The following is a 22,546-nucleotide window of genomic DNA, read 5'->3' on the forward strand; positions in this document are numbered from 1 at the left end:
AATATGAAAGTGAATCCATACTGGAACAATTCGCCCTCTTCAACCACAGAAAGAACACCATTTGCAATGAAAACCTACTTCTAACTAATCCTTTCTCCCTTCATCCGTGTTTCATTTATACCTTGTGCAACCCAGACTGAAATATTAAGTCAGGAAAGAGCTGCACATCAACAAAATACCTGTGAGGCAGCCAGACTGCCCATCAGTCACTGCCATTCCCCAGTCTCAGGGAAAGCATTGGTCTCTTCCCTGACAAGAGTACAAGGATTTACATGGCATGATTATTGGCAGCTTTCAGGCTTATTGTAGCAATTAAAGGCATGAATCACAGAAAGGTTCCTACTTTGCTCACCAAGACCATAAAAGGCACATTGTAAGGAAGGAATCTGTCCCAGGTGCCTTGGGACAGATTTCTAATCCAGGTTAGTTACAAATATACCTGAAGTCCTCCTGTGGCATCACCCAGGCTCATACCCCTCTCTGCCTCCTCATACAAACTGACTGCCAGATTCCCACTGCAGACACCGCTGCGCATCCTCCTCCCTAGGCGTCCTATCCGGACTGCAAAGGAATCTGCTTGCCTCTCTCACCCCTGCTTTTACAACCCCATCCTGCTGTGGGAGAACCTATGAAGGAATAAAGGAATGACCTGCCCACCCCCAGGGCCTGGCGAGCCAGTTCTGTTGTTGGGAGGAGAGGCAGAACTGCCTCCTCCTGTCCTGTGCCTCCCTGTGCCGAAAACCCATTATGGTTATGAGGCTGTAAGTCTGTACTGCTTTGCAAGCTGAAGGGGAATTAATGCAGCTGGATTTGGAAGGACAAAGGAAACCAGTGTTGTACTATGATCGATGGTCATTGATCTGATGCTAATTAGTAAAAAAAAAAACCCAACCTTTTAGAATATTGGAATTACATATAATCGCTTGATTATTCATTCTAGCTGGTTTCTTGATGTATTTGGCTCCAAGTACTAGCAAATATTTTTTACTAAGCACAATGAAAGGTAACAACTGAACAAAATTGCCACCTCCTTCTACCTTTGTTCAGCTTAGCACTGCACTTTGCATGAGGAGATGCTTTGCATGAGAAGCTTTGCATGAGCTTTGGGATTTAGATCCCTAATGTCATCTCGTCTAATGTAAACATATAAAACCCTCTAATCTTTTCTTTAATAAAGCTTCTTACAGACATCTCAGAACTCATTGTGTCTTGTGAAAGTGAGTCAGTTTCCTGTGTGAAACAAAATTTTAACAGGTAGCAGTGCCCTGTTTTCTATTCTCTGAAAGTTTCTGTATGAATGAGACCTTAAAACACCTTCTTAACCTGGCCTCTGGTGTCCTTTCTTAGCGCTCTTTCTTAACCATTTCCTTTGTACCAGCTCCAACCTTTACAATTCTCCACTGAAATGGACAGGTCTTGGAAATTATATACCTCAGGACAGCGTGCCCAGTGGTATTCACAACCCTTTCAGGAGGCTAATGATTATTGTCACATGTAGTCACTGTCTCAGATGGGTATCAGGACCTGAATGATCTTAGTGTTCCCGTTTTTATTCCCCAGCTCTCTTAGCTCTCCACTGCCCTACTCAAAGCCTCAGAACTTCAAAATGAAAGAATGAGATAGGAAAAGGGGTGAAACCAGCAACAAGGGTGCTCCACTAATTGGACCTGCCCCCATTTTCCACACACCACTCAGGTAAAAGAGGCTTTACAAGCCCTGCACCACATGTGTGCTCCAATCCTCGAGAGTCTGTAGGTTTTGAGCCCCTGCAGGAACAGAATCTCTTATGATGGCCATCAACTGATTAGCTAGATTTCACTGAATATTCTGAGTAGAAAGGGACCCACAAGGATCACTGAGTCCAACTCCTGAATGAATGGTTCCTAGAGAGGTGACAATGGTCACAGCATCACAGCTGTAACAACCATCTGAATCAGACAAGGAAAACAGACTAAATTTCTCACAGGGTATAGAGTGGTTGGAAGGGGATGTTCTGCAAAGTTGTAAACTCTGGAAAAAAAGTGAAAGACAAAACTGAAAACAAACCTCAAAAATCTTTCCTTTGAGCCGGAGTTGAACCAGCGACCTAAGGATTACTTTTCAGAGACAGCCTACAGTCCTCCGCTCTACCAGCTGAGCTATCAAAGGAAGGTACAGGTTTGCCAAGAATGAGTCAAGACTGCATCAACTATAGCCTTAGGCTCTAATTGGTCTCCATATGTATTGCTTTTCACAACAGCAAAACAGTATCCAAAAAAAAGGCACAAAGCTAACTCTCCTGCAAAATTGGATTTTGGTTACAAAACTGCCAGTTTTCCTTGCCAAATAGTTCACAGCTCTTGTAAGACTGTTGGTGGTGGTAGTGTTAAGGTTGGAGTTCTTCTCATGACCCATATGAAATCTGTCTACGGCTTGACAAAGAAATTTGCCCACTCTTTTGTGACCTTGCCACATTTCCTAAGTTGAACCAGGAATAGAGGGAGACCTCCCCTCCACACAATTCTCCACAACAGTTCTCCAGCCAAATCCAATAACAAAATAGCAAATGAAACAGTTAACGCTTCCCTGCAGCTTCTATAGTGAATGTACAGGAACAGAAAAGAAGGACAGAAAGGAATAACCACTGTGGTTTCAATTCAAATCCCACCAATTCCCTCAGTGCATCTGAGACCCCTCAAACACAGATGAGGTTGCAATGTCTGGCATTGCAACCAGTGGCCTCCCCAGCCCCTGGGCCTGGAAGGCTGAACCCTCTGTGAATCATCTGAGCACTGCAGCTCACAGCTGTGGCAATTGAAAGCAAACTACACTCTTTTTGAATTATAGTGATTCACCAGCATTTGTCTGTCTGAGCAGCAGGGTGGGGCACAAAGCTGTGAGCAGACACCCTGTTTGCCGAAACCATGCCATCCTACTTGTGATGGGAGTGTGTGCAGCAGCGTTACCTCAGTGCCCTACAGCATATCCATCCTTAACCCATTCTTGCCTCCACCTCTTCCTCATGACTCAACCCCAAACACGGGGCAGCTGCAGAAAGCATGTAGCCAGCAGACTGAGGGAAGTGATTATTCCTACATATTCAGTGCTTATGAGCTTGAATTGGGAATGCTGGGGTTCACCTTGACTCCTTGGCATAAGGCAGGCATGGACATCATGGAGCGAGTCCAGTGGAGGGGCACCAAGATGGTGAGGGGGCTGGAGGAGGGAAGGCAGAGAGAGCTGGGCCCGTTCAGCCTGCAGAAGAGATGGATGAAGTGGGATCATCCTGCAGTCTGCACCTCCCAGACAGGAGAGTATGGGGAAGGCAGGGCCAGGCTCTGCTTGGAGGTGCACAGGGAGAGGTGATAGGCACGAGCTGCCACCAGAGAAATCTTGTTGTCATACAAAAGGAGGAAAATACCATGAAAGTAAAAATTTTCACCATTGCAAAGTCTGTGCAGAGGATGGAATTTCCAAAGCTTGACTGACACAGCCTTGAGTAATGTGACCTAATTTTAAAGTCTACCCTCTCTGGAGCAAGAGGTTGGACCATCTGCTCTTCAGAGGTCTTTAGCAAATGAACACAACAGAGATGTCCACATCAGGATGTTGACTCCACAGAGCAGATGGACTCACAGCAAAACTATCACTGCATACATCTCTGTTTGGAAAATACAGCTCTTTGTCTTAACAACCAAACACGCACACACACGTTGTATTTATTTTCATATTAACAGACATCCTAATGCTCCTTCACGGCTAAAACCAACACACATCTCAAAACAAACGCAGCAAGAAGTCTTCCCGGTTTTGTTCCTGGGAATATAGGAAGGTCAGGAAATATTTGACTTTTCTACAAGGTACAGTTGCAGTTTCTCAGAGGCCTAATCCTGAGATCTGTGATGCATCATGACAGTCACTTACCCACCAGCAACATATCAGCTGATGCTGTAAAGAAAAGCATATGGTGGAGAGAAAGAGAAAAGAGAACTGCTGTTTGCCTGAAGGGGCAACATCTGCACTCTCTGGGGTCAGATGGCCTAGGTGGAAAGAGGACCCCTATGCAAGAATGTGGGGTTAATCTTGCACAGGAGAAAGAATGGTACAATAGATAACAAGGACCCAAGCTCCTAAATCAGAGCAGATAGCATAGCCCCAGGGATCTAATCTTTTCCAGTCTGCAATCCCCACAGCATTTTCAAGGGGCATTTCAGGCTCTTTTCAAGGCAATTTAAACCCATTGTCATGAGTCTGCCTTATCTGAGTTACCTTTCACAGACCCCTTAAAAATAATTCACTACTTCTGACCCACACATTCAAGGACCCCAAACCTGAAAACTAATGCTCTACTCAGTTTAAGTCTTTGGCACTGACATCTAATCCAAGGTAACAAACACAGACATTTTAGGGCTAGTATCGCCATCTCTTTGCTGTCAGAAGTTGTTACTGGTGAAGATAACCCTAAACAATTTGCACTCTCCTGTAAGAAATCAGTTTGGTTAAAGTCAAGATAAAAATTCAAATGGATCAGATAAAAAGTAGATGCTGTTACTATCTATGCATGAACAAATGGGATGCAGAAACCACAGTGTTGCCTTGACAATAAAAAGCATTGGAGATGTCTTTTTTGTGCAACTTGCTAGCAGTGATATATGGGTGATTTGTGAAAGATATTCTAAACTACAAATGTACCCTCCAGGGCAGCTTTTCACAGTAGACATTCCTAGGAAAAATTAATTAATTTTTTCTTGATTTTTTTTTTTAACTTGGTAAGCTTTGAATGCTTAACAGAATTAAAATTTGGCATGAAGTCCATGAAAGATCTCTGATTATTTCGATTCTTTTAACTGATTAAATGAAGATACCAAGCTTTGAGAGCCATGTGACTGGGGCCCTCAGCTATATAAAGGGAACAGCTCACCTGTTTCATGTGGTGTAGAATAAGATGAAAGGAAAGGATGCAGCTTGAAAGCAGGATGGAGAACAGCCAGAGGTAAAGCTACTAATAGCTGGACTGTATAATTACACTTGGTAATGCTGTGTGTTTTGTTAAGCTCAGATTAGCATATGATGGTCTCCAGTGTTTTGTATACTGACAGAATGACTTTCTAAGGTGGCCCTAAATGGTTTAAAGGTTTTTAGTTTGGTTTTGGGTTTTTTCTTCCCAGTGAAAAGATTTTAAATTGTGATTTATTCTGAGGGACTTGCTGGAATTGTTTTCTCTTCTTTTGAGGTGGAAATACACTCATGCTCTGAATAGGAGCATTAGGCTGGGCCCACAATAAATTTGTGAAGTCTTCATATTCACTTTATTACTGTCTGGTGTGTGTTACATGCCACTGGTTGACTGCTGTGGTTTCTGTATCACCAGCTAGGGATGATCTCAGGGTATCTCAATTTGGCAGCTTTGTGCGGTTATTCCTACAAGAGAAGAGGAGGTTTTCAAGCTACTCACAGCAGCTTGAATTGAGAGTCTGAAGCACCAGGGAAACAATCATCTCTCTCTGGTCTGCCTGTTAAAATTCAAGATAGAAATCTCTTTGGGCCAGGGACTACCTTGCTACTTAAAGGCTGAATAGCAGCTGGCACAACAGACCCCCAGCCCTGTCTGATGCCCCCAGGCTCTGTTGTGATGTAAATAATATGTAGACTTCTTGGGCCAGCTTCAGAGACAACTCTAATAATGCCAGTGCAAATGAATGCCAAGGGGGAGGAAGGTGGGAATTAAGAAAGAAAAGAATTGGGACAGTACATGAAGGTTTCTTAGAAAGGAAGTTTGCATCCCCACAGTGTGGGCTGCATTTCAGAAACAGAGTTTATAGGACATTGCTTACAGCTACCCATTTTTGTTGCACTCAGAGAATCCATTTAATACTTCTGATGCTGCTGTTATCAGCAAGACATCCAGAGGGAAGTATCCTTTGGGTATTCAACACTTGAGCTGTCTATGCTGAATTTTGCTATGTAACAACCTTATAGGTCTAGGGTTAATTCTTAATAAAAAGAAAATATTCTCTTCTCAGACAAATTTTTAATTCCATTTTCTTCCTATGTATGGCTGGTTCCATAAGCAATTAACGCACAAAAGTTGAAGTCCCAGGGCAGTACCCAGAGAACAGATCCAGACTGCACAACCCAGTAGGGATGATACAAGTGCCTGGGAGCTCACTCCATCAGCAGGAATGGAAAGAAATACCCTCCATGTAGTTATCAAACTATTCTTCAACACATTAGTTGTTCAGCCACATTAAGTCAAGTCACAAAATGCAGTGAGCAGCATTCCTGTCCTCTCTCCCACAAAGGGTTCCAAGTCTTGCCCTTCTCCTGGTGAAAGACAAGACTAAATAATGAGTGAGCTTTTCTTTGATGATGATCAGTCCAGAAAGTTTTGATTCTTGGGTGACAATTAACCACAGCTGGGACATGACATTACATGGATACAACGTACCAGCTCCTAGCTGCTGCAAACTGTAAATCAGAGAGCCTCATCCCTATATAGGTTAGCTTAGTTTCCATCCAACAAGTACCACGGTGCACTTTTTGTTTGTTTGTTTGTTTGTGTAAGGAGTTTTTCCCTCTGTGTGTCCTCGCTGCTTTGCCATTACAGTTGTAAAGGCTGTGGCCTCACCAGAAGCTTCAGTGGCAGCAAAACCCTGCATCACCTGAGAGAGAGCAGTAGTGCAGAGTACAAAAGTGGCACTATTTGGGACACAGGAGAGCCCCCCCCACCTCCTGTGACTGCTTCCCTTCAGGTGGCAATGCTTCCATCCAGCCACTTCCCTTCCCCTGCTCATCAGGCCTCTCAAAGTATAAAAGCCCTAATGAAAATGAAACATGCCTGTCATATACAACGAGGAAAGGCTCAACTGCTGGCAAAAAAAAAATAGTGTGAAATTACAGTATCAGTGTGAGAGGGAGAGATATGAGCCCTCAGTCCCCAGGAGAGAATTTGAAAGTGCATAATTTTCTCCATTCACAAGTGGCATTTAAGGGGCAGCTTTTGGAAGCTGAGAGGAAAACCCAGAAGAAAAAGAGCACTTACAAGTGGAGTGAATATTTCTGTCCTAAATATTTGGGACCCTTTTTTGATACATAGGCTTGGTTTAGCACTGGTAGATGTGCATGCACAGCCCTGATGAACTGATGTCGTTCCTAATGTGTTTTTCTATCCAGAGCTAATCCTTCATCTAGCCTTTCTGAAGACTCAACACCAAATACTTTAGGGGTTAAAAAAAAATATTAGGATACAACTCTTTGGCTGGTTTTTCTCTTCATGGAAGAATTTAGCAGTTCTGGGTAAGGAGAAGACTTTCTTGCGTCAGGTCTGGTTGTGGTAGGGAATATGCGTTTCTCACATTCATGAAAATATAATTTATTTTTAAAGAGCACTTAAATACAGCATAACAATATTACCACACATCTTGCTTAAGCAAAGAATTTTTCCAATCTATATTCAGTGCCAGATAGAGTGACTATAAAATGAGTTACTGTACCTTAAATTTCTGGCTTGGCTATAGTGATAGGAAGTTAATTAGACAAACTCTGACCATGACTTCTTCATCCAAATCCGCATTACTTGGACATACAAGAATTACCAGCTGCACGAGAGCTCATGTTTCTGGAGGGAGCTGGACTTAAAGGATTAATAACAGGTAAAGGAGTGGAGAAAGGCCACTGTGGGGCCCAAACCAGTGAAGCAGCAGCATTAAAGCTCTTTTCCAGCTAAACTTTAACACCTTACAGTGCAGCCAGAGTATGTCAGACGCATGTCTGAGGCATGATTGCTGGCTCAGACCATGTATAAAACTAAGCTCTAAACACAGGTTGACTTTTCCAAGTTATTCTTAATTTTGGAGAACAGCGAATTGGAGCCAACTGCACACACTGATCCCTGATGGAGCAGACCATACATCTCATAGCCCATGAGGTTACTGACCTCCTTGAGCCTGGCAAACTCTGCTGGGCCATGACAGACCGGGACCTACTGGGATTCAGCAAGCCAGGCAGCAGCAGTTTCAAACCTGGGCTTCAGAAGCAAACCAGCCATCAGAAGCAAAACCTTTGGTCAGTGTGTTCTGATGCTTCTTTTGCAAGGATCAGAGTTTCTGGGAAATTATTCTTGAGAGCTACTGTGATCTTAAAAAACAAATCTGCTGTGTTCCCACTTCCTTATCAGGAGTTGGGTTACAAACTATGCCCAGATAATATATGGTCCTCTTTTCTGGTATTCCTACCTTTACATAGTCAGAGCCAAACATTCCAGATATCACTAAGCATCAAACAAGGAGTAGGGCAGTATTAATATCAAATTTAATTTCAGATCAAAACATCCTTTCTGAAAGGGATGAGCAAACTTCAAAAAGAACAAACACCCAAAGTAATGGCTACATCCCTAAAAGCTGTATAATCCTTCCCTTTTCTTAGGTTAGGCTTGGATACATCACTGAGAAAGATGCTGGGCCAAGGGATCTAACTGCTACTACTTTGTGTGTGTTTTTGTATTGCTGCAGGACTCTGGGACCCCAAATGGGGATGAGGGTCCCCTTGAACTGGGCACTATAAAAACAAACACCACACAGACAGTTCTCTGCCCCTGGGAGCTATATGGCCATTTCTCTGCAGCATCTGGGAATAGAGCAGGGCACAAGGAAGTGTAGTAGGGTAACAGCATGGACCACAAATAATCTTATTTCTGTAACTCTTGTCCTTTCTTACCCTACTGCCTCTCTTCTGTTTGTTAATCTGTCTTACCCTCTCAGTTTAAATTTAATTTGTGAGCTTCTTGCGAAAAAACTCTTTGTGTCTTTTCACTTGTTATGTTTATTGTGGGGTTTTTTTTTTCTCCTTTTGCATGGTTTTGAGACACAAAAATAATATGCATTATTGAAGACACCAAAGAAAAGTTCCTTCCCTCCCTAGCAAAATAAATGGATATGCTCTATTTAAATGTGCCTCTCTGAAGTGTTATGATTTTGTACCTCCATAGAGCCTAATGTAAGCCTGTGGAACAATGAGCAACACAACTGGTATGGCAATACAAATAAAGAAATCTGGTCTACATGTATATACACATCAAGTACTTCTCCAGATGATATGCAGACAAAAGAGGTATAGCAGCAAAATAATTCCTACTGGTTAAATACAAAAAAAAAAAAAAAAAAAAAAGCTGCTGGTATATTGCATTGTGATTGATAAATTTGCAGGACCCCACAAAGATAAAGCAATGTGGCAGAGTCAAGGGAATACAATCTCAGCATCTCTAGGACCTGGAAAGAAATGTGGATGTTTTCCTACCTCTGTGGCCATTCCTTCCAGGCCAGCCTCATGCCTGCAGCATCCTCTTCCCCTGCCTACAGCCACAGCAGCTTCAGTTGTACCAAGGGACTGTTTCTTGGGAGAGGGAGGCCTTGGGACATTGGCAGTTTCTAACAGTCCCTAGGGAAGAGACTGCCTGGCCAGAAGAGGCTGTAAGGCAATAGCTACAGCAGCGCAGTGGGCCCAACAGCTCTGCCACCATCCATCTCTCCAGAATCTTACATAACTCCTGCATGCCCTAGAAGAGGAAAAGAAAGAGGCGTTTGTTAAAAGCTTGTTTAAAAGGCTGTGCTGAAGAACTCTAAACAATACAGTGTGTTAGTTTACACGGGCAGAGTAAGGAAGAGGGTACAGACAGTTTAATGGTGCAATTCACTCCTGCTTCCCCTCCAGGCCACGTGTATCCCTCCAACTGCCATCTCTAAATACACCTGGCTTGCAAACCTCAAATTTACTCTGTCCAAGGCAACAGATTGTGTGATAGAGTCTCTAAAGGGACCAAGGCTTCCCTCAGGCTTCACTCTGCTTCTTCTCACAAGCAGCAGAGAAAGGTTTGGAGCTTTCGGAGGTGTATTTGCCAGCAGTGCAGACCTTGTGAGTGCAGCCTGTCCCAGCCCGAGCCCCGCAGAGCAGGGGGTCCGGGGAGCCCTTTCACAGTTCCACAGTCAAGGCTGTGAATTATTTGGATTAGATGAGGAATTTCAAGTGGAAACCATCAGAATGTGTGTGAGCGCCTGTGCGAAGCTGAGCTATGTTTAAAGAAAACAAATGGCTTCTTAGAGTACCTCTGCAAAGTCCCGTTCTAAAAGGGGGCATAAGTAACCCTCCTTTTTCCTGCCACTGCAAACTTAAATGGGATCATGGGGTGGGGGGAGGTCCTGAAAGCAGAGAATCAGGAAAAACCCATGACAGCAACTGTATGAATAAATTGGCAAGACACGCTGTAAATAGCTTCGATGCTGAACAAAAATAAAACAACAAAAAAAATCGTATTGCAGCCATTTTAAGATTTCTGCTTCCTTCTTCACCTCTGCCACCAAGCAGACTTCTTCAACATGTGACAAGAAGAATTCAGAAGGATGCTTGCCAAGTGTTTTCTGACCCAAATCCTAGAGGTATCCTCCATCTGCAGCAACAGACAGCTTGCTGTGGTCTGTCATTACCTTCTGTTTGGTTTTCAACACCAGCTACCCTAGTTAATGAAAGAAGATGCAACCACCAAAGAAATCAAACAGACAAACTTTAGCAGCATTTCTGAAAAGCTTAGAGGAAGACTTCTCTAATCTTGAATAGGCTAGAATGATGGACAAGAATGACTGAGGCATGCATGTGTAACTGCATTGCTAATAGCAAACTCGCATATTAGGAAAACAGGCTACGTAATGCCAGGTGAAGAGGATTTAAGGACAAGAAATGAAAGGCAGAACTAACCATTCAATTTCTGTCACAACCTACTATCACACCTACCTACTCGGCCTCTATCTGCAGGCAGTAAATGTCATAGCTTGAAAGAGCCAGGCTGTCAGAAATATTTTTTCCTGCAAGACTGTGACCCAGCTACACATCCATAAAGTTCTTCTATGTAAATGTTTGCATGTGGCCCTTCACATCTAAGGTTTGTAGCAATGCATGGTATTTAGCAAAATGCCATTCCCCTAAAGGGCAGCATATTTTTATTCTTATAATTTTGCACGGAAATTAAAACGAACATATTTTAACATGGGAAAAGAAAACACTTTCCCCCCCAGCTAGGCACTGCTGCCTCACTGTACTGCTGCTGCTGCTGGTGGCCTGGTATTTTTCTCTGCATATTCAGAAACAATTCAAATGTAACAAACGCCCATTTACCTACCACATAAACACGAGGTACTTTAAATGCTTGTCTTTGATAAACCATTCTCCCCTTTGAGGATCCATTAGGCCCAACATGAATGAAGCCTAAAAAGCTACTTGAAGCTTTTGGAGAATTCTCTGGATTTCCAGCTTCACATTTCAGTTACTGTGATGTTTGCATTAAGATGCTTGTCTGAGTTCAGCCCTGCAGGATTCAGAAAAAGAAAAATGTTCCATTTGTATTGAACACAACCGGTAGGTATTTAGCTATTTTTTGTGTATTATGACAGTACCATCTGGCATTCATCTGCCGTATACCTCAGGAGAATGTCCCCTTCCTACTTGGCTGTATGATGCTGGACAAAATGACAGAGTACACCAAAGGTTAACTTCCTGTAATGTGGTCTCTTGGCTTATCTTGAGTAAGACAGTAGCTCCTTTATATTCCTAACTTTGCACTTCACATGTTCTCCTGCCTGCCTGGAAAACAGGGTCACAGGAGATTCTTATGGGTCAGACACCTCCTAATGCGAAGCCAGGGGTAATCCTAACAAACTTAGTAACAACAATCTATAAGGCCAGTTGGCGCTGCACATGCAGAAGGAAATGTGCAATTGAAATGGAAACTTGCCCAGTTAGGTTTGCTCTGTTCCACTGGAAAGCTTTGTACAGTGGAAGCATAAACAAACCACTGGTCAGAGAAGTCATGGTTCACCTGCTGACTCAAACACTCATGTCTGTCAGCCAGCATGAGAGAGGCCAAGGGGACTATCTGTTTGGGTTTCTCTTTTGGTCTCAGCCTAATTTATCTTGTCAGTTCCAAGATCTCCATTCCTTTCTTGAAAGGACTATAAAGGAAGTTTGGCTTTGCCATGCCCTCCAACTATTTGATTATTTTTAAGCAAACAAACAAGAACTTCTCATCGACCAGTTCAGATTGCCTAGTTCAGCTCCTGAGTAACTCTTAAAGCTATTTTCATCCTAGCCCCTTCCTCAAACGGCAGTTCCTTCATCCCTTTGAGGATATATACTTTAATACTTCCAACCTGCTTCTTGCAAACAGCCTTTTCAAGAGAAACAAGCCAGTCTTGAGCAATTAAGACCTATAGATCTCCCTTCACTTCCTTCAAAGCCATTGTGGAGGTGCAGCTGAAACCCATTAAATTCAATTGAGCCCAAATGGCCCATAAGTCATATGGAAACTTCCTCTGGGCTTTTAACAAAGAGCCTTGCTTTAAATTCCAAATTACAAACAAATTCAGTGTGTTCAGCTTTCACATAAAACATAAAAATTAAAGAAAACATACAGAAGAAAAGTTGCATCAAATCACAGGGAGCATTATAAGAAAGCACAAGCAGCAATTCTTGTTCTGAAGCTACATTCTTCAGTTAGAAATATCATATTAATTCATGGTAATATTTTCTTTAGTCTGGACTGGGAGCATGCTTACTCAGTGTGTGACTGAGAAAAACTGGTGGAATTCTTGACCCTATTCTCTCCTCTGACTTTTCCTAACAATGGTTAAAAATAATATATGCTCACATCTATACCCATAATTTGATGTGTATATATGTATAATTATACTTTATAGCATATAGCTACCAGACTAATCTCAGGTTCCTCTATAATAAGTAGATAATAAACATTTATAGACTATATATACTCAACACTAAGTATTGCTTTATTGTGGGTCAGTTTTTTATCAAGTTGGCAAATTTATTAATGTGTCTTTATATTAGAACCCTCAATCTGTCTAAGATTAGGGATCAGTATATGTACTGCAGGATCATAAGTCAGCTAAACACTGAAAAGATACAGGCAGACACTAAACTTGAAAATTATACAGCAAAATTGTTCCATAATACATCTTTATTCAGATCCCCCCATGGGACTGGCATGCTGTAAAAGCCTTAAAAGAGCGTCTACTTGAGGGTTAATTTCACCCTAAGGGCTCTAGGAATAACTGGAGGCCCAATTCTTTATGACTTCGTATCAATTAATGTTTTTTACATTCTTTTTAACAAGAACTTGATGAAAAATATCCTGCTCTACCTATTCCATTTGGCACCCACGTTACAAGTCATTAGAAGTATCCGAATCAGTTTTAAAAGTGCTATTCTATAAGTGGAGTGATATTTTCTGAAGGTAATGGCTCTGAGAACGCAGACACGCACATGTTCCCGAGGCACATGAGATTGAAACGAAAAGCAGCAGTGGCTTTTGCTTTCACGGCTAATCAAGACGGTGCTGTTACAAGTAAAAATCGAGCCAGCCAATTTAATAGAAAAATTTAAAAATAGAATTTATTTCGTGACCGCTATACAGTCCCTACAGCCAACAATCGAGGGACAGCGCTGATCCCGGGATCGGAGCTGGGTGAACACTGGCCTGACCCCTATTGCATCAAGCCCCCACAGTTCACCATGCTGCATGGCAGAGTCCGTTTTTATACTCTTTCTCTAGCCCGAGGCTAAGTTCATTGTCTTCTTTCAGTGTCCTCTATATTCATGTTGGTTTCTTTCTATGTCCTGATGTGTGATATCCTTGGTTACCAGAATCAGACATTCAGAGGTATGTTCCCGATGGCTCTGATTATCTGCACTGCACATCTTCATGGGCCATCATCGCTGGGTGGCTCCTGGTCATTCCAGCCATGATGGTCGTCTCCTGTGCTGGGCTAGGTCCTGTTCGTATGCTAATTCCTTTCTCTTCCTCTGCTGCCAGCCACGATTTCACCATCCTGTGTGGCCACCGTCTGTCCCCCGAGTATGGTGTTTATTAAGATTTTTATAGTTTGGACATATTTCATACACGTACCGTTTCAACCAGCACGAATTACTAAACTACTCATAACAGTGCCGAGCACTGCTCCAAAATGTAAGGGCTTGGCTGCCGATTCCCTGCAGATCCAACTCCTTTGTCACCGTGGGGCAACATCCCCGCAGAGGGGACCCAGGGGGAGCAGGGCTGCACTGCCTGGTGTTACAGGTAATATATGTTAAATCCGAATTAGTAATTGTTATAAATATATCAAAATTCATGATCGAATAAAGTAGAATCACATTTATAGAACATATAACATGGGACATGTCCGGACAATTCCCAAACTGAAAGGTGTTTACATCTGTTGGGATTGGGAAACCAGGTTACTTATAGACACACTGAATTTACTCATGAAGAAGGGGAGGCTGCAGGAACTAGAGATCTTAATCAAGGTACAAGACATCAGTTGCCCACCTGGCTACTGATGTTTAAAAGATAGAATAATGATAACCAACTTAAACATGAATAGACAGTTCTGGGAAACTCACTAAACACTTGAAAGCCCAATACCGGGAACCATTATTCAACATGTATGTATTCCCTGGACTTGGTATGTGTATTGCGAAGCAGCTTTTGTCCCAAAGGAGACGAGATTCTACCCTCACTGGAGGAAGAACAAGAGGAGAGATGAATATTGACCAAGACACTGGAGACTGGACTGTCTACTCATCTGATAGCATTATCCTTGGACCAGAGAAACATCGAAAGACCATCAGATCAAGAAAAAGACAAAGAAAACCATGGCTTCGGGCAAGAAAAAGAGTATAAGAACTGGAGTCAAACTCAAGTAAAACGTGGACTCACCACTCTGATGCAAGAAGGGGGTCAGAGCTGTGTGTTTTCACCCAGAGCCAAAGTCCCAGGCTTGGCTCTGTCCTTTTTGATTCGTGGCTGGCATAAATTGTAATCCAAACGCAAAATAAATTTTCTCTTTTTATTATTTTTATCATAATTTGGCTCTCACAAATTATTGATTAGACTTAACTGGCATTTTACCTATAACAGTAATTGAGAGAGCCAAATTAAATTTAAAAAAAACGGAATTTATTTCGCGAATCAAAATAAAATTTCAATAGCCACAATTAAAGGGACAGCGTTGAGCCTAGGCCTCGGTGCTGGGTGAACCTCATTCTGACCTCTATCGCATTGGAACCCCAATGTTCACGAAATCTGTCTGGTGAGCCTAGGTTTTATACTATTTTTCTTGCCCATGCGAAGTTCCTCTTGTTCTTTTCTTCTTCACACATTCATGTAGTCTTTTTTCTCTGTCCGGAGTTGGAAGAAGCCTGTCTCCAGGTGGACAAAGCAGTTCCTAGGTGCACAAAAGCCGTCTCCGGGAAAAGATGAATGTTAATTTCAAGTTAGGGAACTAGGCATTGGGATGCGGGTTCTGGGTTGTCTCAATCTTGAGTCATTTATCTATCGCTGATGGCTTGGGTGTTCCTGAAATTGCCCAACATTTCCGCAGTGGCCAGCTCCTTCACTTGCTAATTTGGAATTCTATTCAGTGGCCACCTACGATTTCACAAGGTAGGGAGGTAATCTTCTCTCGAGCCCCGGTATGCGATTGCTAAACCTCGGAACTATTTCTGACAGGCATCGCACAGATACATTTTATTTCATACAAACCCTTTTATAAGCACGAATTTATTCCTCTATTTATTACACTGGTGATGAACTCCGCACCACCATGGTAGGTGGGTCAGAGCACTGACACACGGACTCAGCCTCCTCCCCACATCCCTGGGGTAAATCCTTTCAGCCGGCTTTGCACAGACCTACTGCCAAGGGCAGTTCAGACTGTGACAATTAAACAGCCACCTCTGTTTCTCCCATCCCTCCTCCTGCTCCTCTCCTTCCCCTAGCCCCCTCTCCCAACCTCCTCATGCCGCTCCCTCTGTGACCGCCCAGCACCACTTCAACTGACTGAACTCAGCAAAAGCAAACACTTCAACAGAGCCTCCTACGACAAGCAAGAGGGATGACAGTGCAAGGAAGGTACGACTGCGAAGCCAGGAGCAGAGAAAGGAGAAGCAGGACTGAATTGTGGCAACAATCTGCTTCACAGACACACATCTGAAAGGCATCAAGTTTGTTAAATTAGCAAGAGAAAAGGACAGCTGAAACGTGTCAGCCTGCATCTAAGAAAAAAAAAATAGAAAATAGGTCAGCATAGTATAATTTATATACATAATGTACCATGTATAGCGTATTATATATATTTTATATACATAGCAGCTTTACTCTCACCCCACTCCTTTCTCAACATCTCCCGAAATTCATTGGTAGTTAAATCTCACTCCTGACACAGTTATAACAGAAACTACAGAACTTCTAAGATGGCTACTGAGGTCTGGGAATATTAAACAGACAACCCATTTCACAACAATGAATTAAGTAACACTTATTAGGAAAGTTTTAGGGGTGGCAGAGAGTGGGAAGGAGAGGAACGACCAAAAATCTAGAAAGGAAAAACAATGCTGAAAAATGATACCTGCTTGAAAGAAGTATGTTCTCTGGTTTATGTTTTCTCAATTGTCCTGAACTGCATATTCCACAGCAACACTGTAACTCAGAAGAATTGTGGACAGGACATGTTGAATTTTGAGTAAGAGGGAGAAGGAGAGGGGACTCGTTCACTCTCTGCTGATTCCCCACTGCCAAGCAATAGCAAATTAGGACTGCCTGAGAAACCAAGCATGCTGAAATCTCTTATTCTGGTGGATAAAAGTTATCTGAGGGCAAATTCATCCCCAATGGCATTACCCTAAGCTTGACAACCCTGAAAATGGCAAGAATTAAAATAATAATAAAATTCCCCCAAAAACACAAGCCAATATTCTAGGCATGTGGAAGGAAATAGTCCAGTATGATTCAACTGATATCTGAGGAAAAAGACAGGAAATCTTGGGGTGGGCCTGCAGCATTAAACACACCAAAACCACCAAATGCAGAGATGCCTGTAGAGCCAACACAGCCCCATCTCAAGCCCAGCTCTGACCCAATTTGTCTTGGGCTGACCCAAATGCAGAAAAATACAGGCACCTGTCAGTCACTGTCAGGATACTTTTGTTTACAAGCTAATTCATAAGTGCTTTCCAAAACACTAATTTTCTTTTTTCTTTTCTGAACAAAACCCATGACTTCTAATTTGAAAGGGGATTTTAAAATGGTTGTGATTCACGTGGATTTATGGATGTTTCCCAGGGAGTTTCAAAAGCCTGGACTTTCTTCCCACAACTCCCAGGAAATGCACTTAAAAGTCTCCCATAGGTGGTTAGCTCAGCGTGTTTGGACTGGTAGTGCAGGACAATCACCTGGCAACCTCTATCCCAAGGAACAATCACCTGGCAGCCTCCATCCCAACACCTGCGTGGGGCAGAGCCCTTACAGATGCTATCCAAGGCTGTGCCCAAATCTATCGCCCGGTGTGGCTGGGACCAGCATTAACTTGGACAACAGCTACATGTCATTTCCATTTCTGCATGTTGCTAATTTATAGAGAAACAGGATAGGACTGGAGGCCAGTGGAACAAATTGGGAAAGGGCAGGGGGGATGCTCACTTAGGGAAATAAACCTTAGGAGATTTCTTAAGCTAAAAGCACTTTGAGGACACCATTCTTTTTAACCTAAGAACTATTTTGCATTAATACCAATTTAGCCACTGAGATTTTCAGCTCCAACTGGTTACAGCAAATAATGCCCTGGAAAGCCCTGGATGAGGCTTTCTCACCCACCCGCCTGACACAGGACTCACTTCCAAGAGATCTTTAAATGTCAGCCCTTGAGTGATGGGTTTCATACACCAGAGCCTGTTGCCTTGCACAATTTGAAGGGAAACCTTCCGTGTTTTGCTTTCCAGCTTTTCTATTCACCCTTAACGTTTCCTTCAGTGATAAAGCTGAAAAACCCCACCCTTGCTTGTTATCCTGACAATATTTAATTCTGACAGCACATTCAGTATGCTTCATGAAATATGCAACCCTGTGACTAATGAGGTATTTGCACGTAAAGGCCATATACAGTAAATTGCAGGGCAATAAAAGTAAAGGAAAACCATGAACTGATCAGCCAGCTGTTAAAATGATGCAAAGTGTGCCTTATTAAATGTGTTATGCTATACCCAGATGCTGACTAGAATTCAGCCCTGGCTCCCTCAGTAAAGCTTCACCTTAAAAAAAAACCTATCGGTCTCCATTTCTATTACCACACATTAGCTTCCTGCTTTTCAAATACTGATGGAAGTTCACCTCTCTCCTGTCTCCCTCCTTTCGACTCATCATGTAAAGGAAGCACTATTTTGATTTTATGCGTGAGATTGAGTCTGCTCCAGTGCTAAGCATCCTATCAGCATATGACCAACTAGCAAAGCTGACATTTTTGCCATGATTATCCACGAAAAGTGTTTCCTACCTCTGATTTACAAGAGCCCTATTCATGAGAAATGATTAATAGCTCACTAGTGCTGCCAAAAAGCACATAAATCTAGACATCCTCTATGCTCCTGACATGCCACTCATCTTGTAGATATGTTCAGATCTCTCTCTTCCTCTCTCCCGCTTATCTATGTCTGATCCCCAATGGGCACACGCTCATGCTGATTAGGCAATACAGTTGCTGACTGGGACAATTTTAGGCTTATATTACTGTTGGCACCCAATTAGAGGCTGCAGAAAGTAGTGTCCTTCCTGGCTTGTACTAGACAACCATGATTAAGTGTTAAATGCCTTCTAAATTAACAGGCAGTATCACCCGTGTGTCTGTTAAAACTTATCAGGGTAAGAAACCAGCTCCACTGCCAAGTTTTCTCTGTTCCCAGTTAAGTCTCCCCAGCTGTAGAGTAACAGAGCTGAGAAGAGGGCAAGCTGCACGCAAGCATACACCTGACTCAGCTGATGCTTAACTTACTCAACAAGGTTTCACACTCTTGGCATTAAACACACCTCCAAGCGCCCCACTCAGATGTGATAGATTTAAACAAGCACTGTCTGAACCAGGGCCCACGGTATCATCCTCCATCCCCTCACTACCCCACCCCTCTGGCCTAATAAAAGCTATTTCACAGCTCTTGAGCATCCTTCTTCTGAAGATCCTAGAGTGTTTTGCAGTAACTAAAAAACGTGCCTATCCATTTTATTCCATAATTTCAGCAGGGCTCCTAGCACAACAAGACACACGCACACACAACACACACACAAAGTAGCTCGTTGTGCCTAGTGTGTGAAGAGACCATCAAGGTTGCAGTGTTTTCCCTACATGTATCCACTATGACACAAGCCTTTAATTGTTCAATCATGCTCTACTTTACAAATAATACAGAGTCCAACATGACTTTTCCTCACTGACTTTGGTGCAGGCAGGTTACAGCTTGCCACTGGGTTTTATTTCTGTATTCACAATGTTCACTGTTGCTGCAATCCAGTGCATTTTTAATTGAAGATATTAGCATCACACCTAAGAATCATGCACAGCTCCCACTGACATCTCTGGAAACCCCAGCTATTATCCCAGCTGTAGTAATAATAATAATACCAATGTTATTATTAAAAATAATAATAAAATAGAACATTTTTTTCCTAGGTATGTTTTAATAAGATTACTGACAGCCATGTTCTGCTCAGGTTTTTTCCTTCTTAACTTTCTCATGTGTAATTTCTGGTCCAAGCTCACAAGCAGCTATCTTTTGAGTGTACCCACCCTGAATTTTGCTGGATCACACATTTTCAACACATCCTGTTTGCAGTCATTGGGCTTTAGAACTGCAAGTAGAACAAACTACTTCTCAAGTAAATACCTGGAAAGAATTGCAGCAATGCAAAGTGATGTCTTGTTTAGTTGGGCAGTCTTTACAAGTGTAAATGCTGCTCCATTCTCCATATACCTGATCTCCAAGCTATGTGGTCCTTTCCCAACTTAACAAATGCACTTTCATCAAAGCCTCTCAACTGCTTCTTTAAAGAGAGAAGAGAGGCCTCTGTTATTTTCATAGCTGTGCCAAGGATAATAAAGTTATTCGTGTCGCATCTTTGGCCATTGCATCTCAGATCTTCCAGAAGCAGAACATTTTGTCACTCAGAATGATTTGCCATGACCTGGTGGCAGACCTGCATCCTGCCAGGCTGTTTGTGCAGCTCTAGCCACAGGCTACATCTCTGAGAAGGAAGCAGATGATGACATGAACAGGTGTTCATGGCAGCTGTATTTTGTGCAATGCTGTTTGCAAAGCCTATAACCACACAAAGTAAAAAAAAACAAACCAAAAAACAACAACAACAACAACAACAAAAAAGAAAACAAATAACCAAAAACCAAAAAAAACAGCAGCAGCCATTTTTGTTGCTCAGCATGCCCAAGCCTCCCTGGCCAGTGAGTCATAAGAGCCAAAGGGCCTTGTTCCTAAGCCATGCTTGCAGCTTCTTACCTGACATTTCTTCTGCTGCATTTGGAACAGTGTCTCAGACTGAGTAGCTGAATTCTGCTCAGCTTTCTCTTTGCTTTATTATTGCCTTCCTACAAGCAGCTAAAGACATGTTTAAATATTCCCATCATTTAGCCTGAAGGAAAACTGTTTAGCACATTTAACATCTCTACCCAGAACCCAGACTTTCCATAGATGTAAGAACCATCTGATGGCAGTCACTAACACTTTAAAAAAATTATCTTCTAAAAGAACAGCTACATGCAAAGTAAATAGAGAATGCTTCTATACCACAACATAACTTGCTGCCCCAAGTGCAAAAGGAGATGTTTAAAACTGTAAGTTACAAATAGTGAGGGTTATTTTTCACTCTCATTTCTGTGATGTGTACAAAGCAGAGCAGTAAGGACAAGGACAAGGTGTTAATATTATCATCTTCCAAAAGGCACAATCAAGGCAAATGGAAACTGTGATGAAAAGCCCATCTACTGGGTATATACCCACCTCTCAGCTTTCCAGATAGCATTAAACCTTTTTTAGTGATGAATAACCTAGAATTGACTACAACACACACAAACAGACTCATCCCAAAAGCTTTCCATGTGTTTTTTTTACCTGTCCATATATTTTCTTGGTCATTTCACTGGGAGAACAACACACCAACTTCTCTAAGGTAACACCCCTTGGTAGTGCACGTAGCAAACGTTATCTATGGGGGCTGGCTGCACTATCTAAATAGAGATCTCCAGACAGCTCATCTTCACTAAGTTTCATAATTATGCGAGTGAGCGTCAGCGATCCTCACTCAGCAGTTCCATGGAAGCTTTCTCAATACACACCATTTATTCTATTTCTTTTACTGTCATCTTTATTTCACCATTTGCAGTACTCAGAATAGTTTTCAGATACCCTTTTTCCACAAAAGATGTTGTTTGTTGCTGTGGGGACTCATACTGAAAGCAGAGCAGAGAGGAATAAATGACATTTGGGGTATTTCATTACAGCCATAACCTCAAAGGGAGGAGGAAAAAAGGAGAGGTGTTTAAAATAACTTTTGTTCCTCTTGTTCACAAAAACATACTGACAAATTACATATTTGTATTCTGGCAGTAGACAACATATTTACAAGAGCTCTTCTGCCTGTCTCTTGTATAATGAAATGCTCTTGCTCAAGGTTCAGGCTATTTCAAGAATTGTTCAATGCAGACTTATTCTATGGCTAACAAATGCATGATTTAACCAAAGAATACCCAGGAGTAAGGGTAGGAATCAACACTCAGCTTGACCTTATCCTCCTTTGGCAGGTGCTGTACTTTCACAGACACAAATACAGCTAGAACAACTCTCAGGGAAAGGGGAAAAAAAAAAAAAAAGAGAAGGAAATTATTTTCATGGATCATTTACCCTAACTTTTCAAACTCATTTCCTATGTATTTATGAAAATAACTATAACACAGCATTTAAATTCAAATTAGTGACATAAAGAACCATGATACACTGAAGTTTCTTGTGGCACTGTGCATGTTCTGGATGCTGTTTTGGTCCTTCTTAAATCAAAAGAGCAATCTGTCTAGCTGAAGTTCATGATGCCATTTTGTGAGTAAAGAAATTAATGGGTATCAGCACCCAGTAAGACTTGAAATGTAGGAAGCAACTTTCTCTACTGCTCATTTTTCAAGAGCATGTGTTTAAACATCAAACACTTAATGGGAGCAGTAAATACTCTCATCTGCTTCGCATAGTGAAATGATACCAAATAAATCGTGACATGTTTTGGGAGAATTTTATCACTAAATATTATGCACACACAGTCTTGATCCTTACACAGTTTCATGAAAAAAAGCTCAAATGGGTAACATAAAAGGGTTTTTTTTCCCGAAGCTAAGAGAATCTTGCATGACCTAAGCTCCAGTTTCTTTACTTAAATAAAGAAACTGAAAATCCAAATCATGATCTTTCTGAATAAATTAATGCTAATTATGTAAGGAAAGTATAAGTTGTGTAGTTCTAGCACCAGCAGAATCAAAGCACGTCCCATTATTTAGCTAATACAAGCAATTTTACTAAACAAACTATACCTTTGTTCTGTAAATACTGGAAGTTAGGCTTCGGACAGATGTTCCCTGCTGTATACAGACATGCTAGGGAAAGGTCAGAGCCCCAGCTGTTGATCATC

General features: G+C 42.0%; 1 long non-coding RNA gene and 1 other non-coding gene across 3 annotated transcripts in view; both read right to left on the bottom strand.

Annotated features, from left to right (window-relative positions):
• LOC119698130 overlaps positions 1–9,483 on the bottom strand; it is a 68,905-nt gene extending 59,422 nt beyond the window's left edge. For both annotated transcript variants that reach the window (XR_005256069.1, XR_005256070.1), the window contains exon 1: positions 9,274–9,483. This is a non-coding gene — a long non-coding RNA (uncharacterized LOC119698130). The remainder of the gene's footprint in view (positions 1–9,273) is intronic.
• On the bottom strand, positions 2,059–2,148 carry TRNAY-GUA. Its single transcript is given in 2 exon segments — positions 2,059–2,094; positions 2,112–2,148. It is a non-coding gene; the product is annotated as a tRNA-Tyr (tRNA).
• Positions 9,484–22,546: the final 13,063 nt, after the last annotated feature.

The sequence above is a fragment of the Motacilla alba genome, chromosome 2 (genome assembly GCF_015832195.1).
Source record: "Motacilla alba alba isolate MOTALB_02 chromosome 2, Motacilla_alba_V1.0_pri, whole genome shotgun sequence".
NCBI classification, from domain to species: Eukaryota; Metazoa; Chordata; class Aves; order Passeriformes; family Motacillidae; genus Motacilla; species Motacilla alba.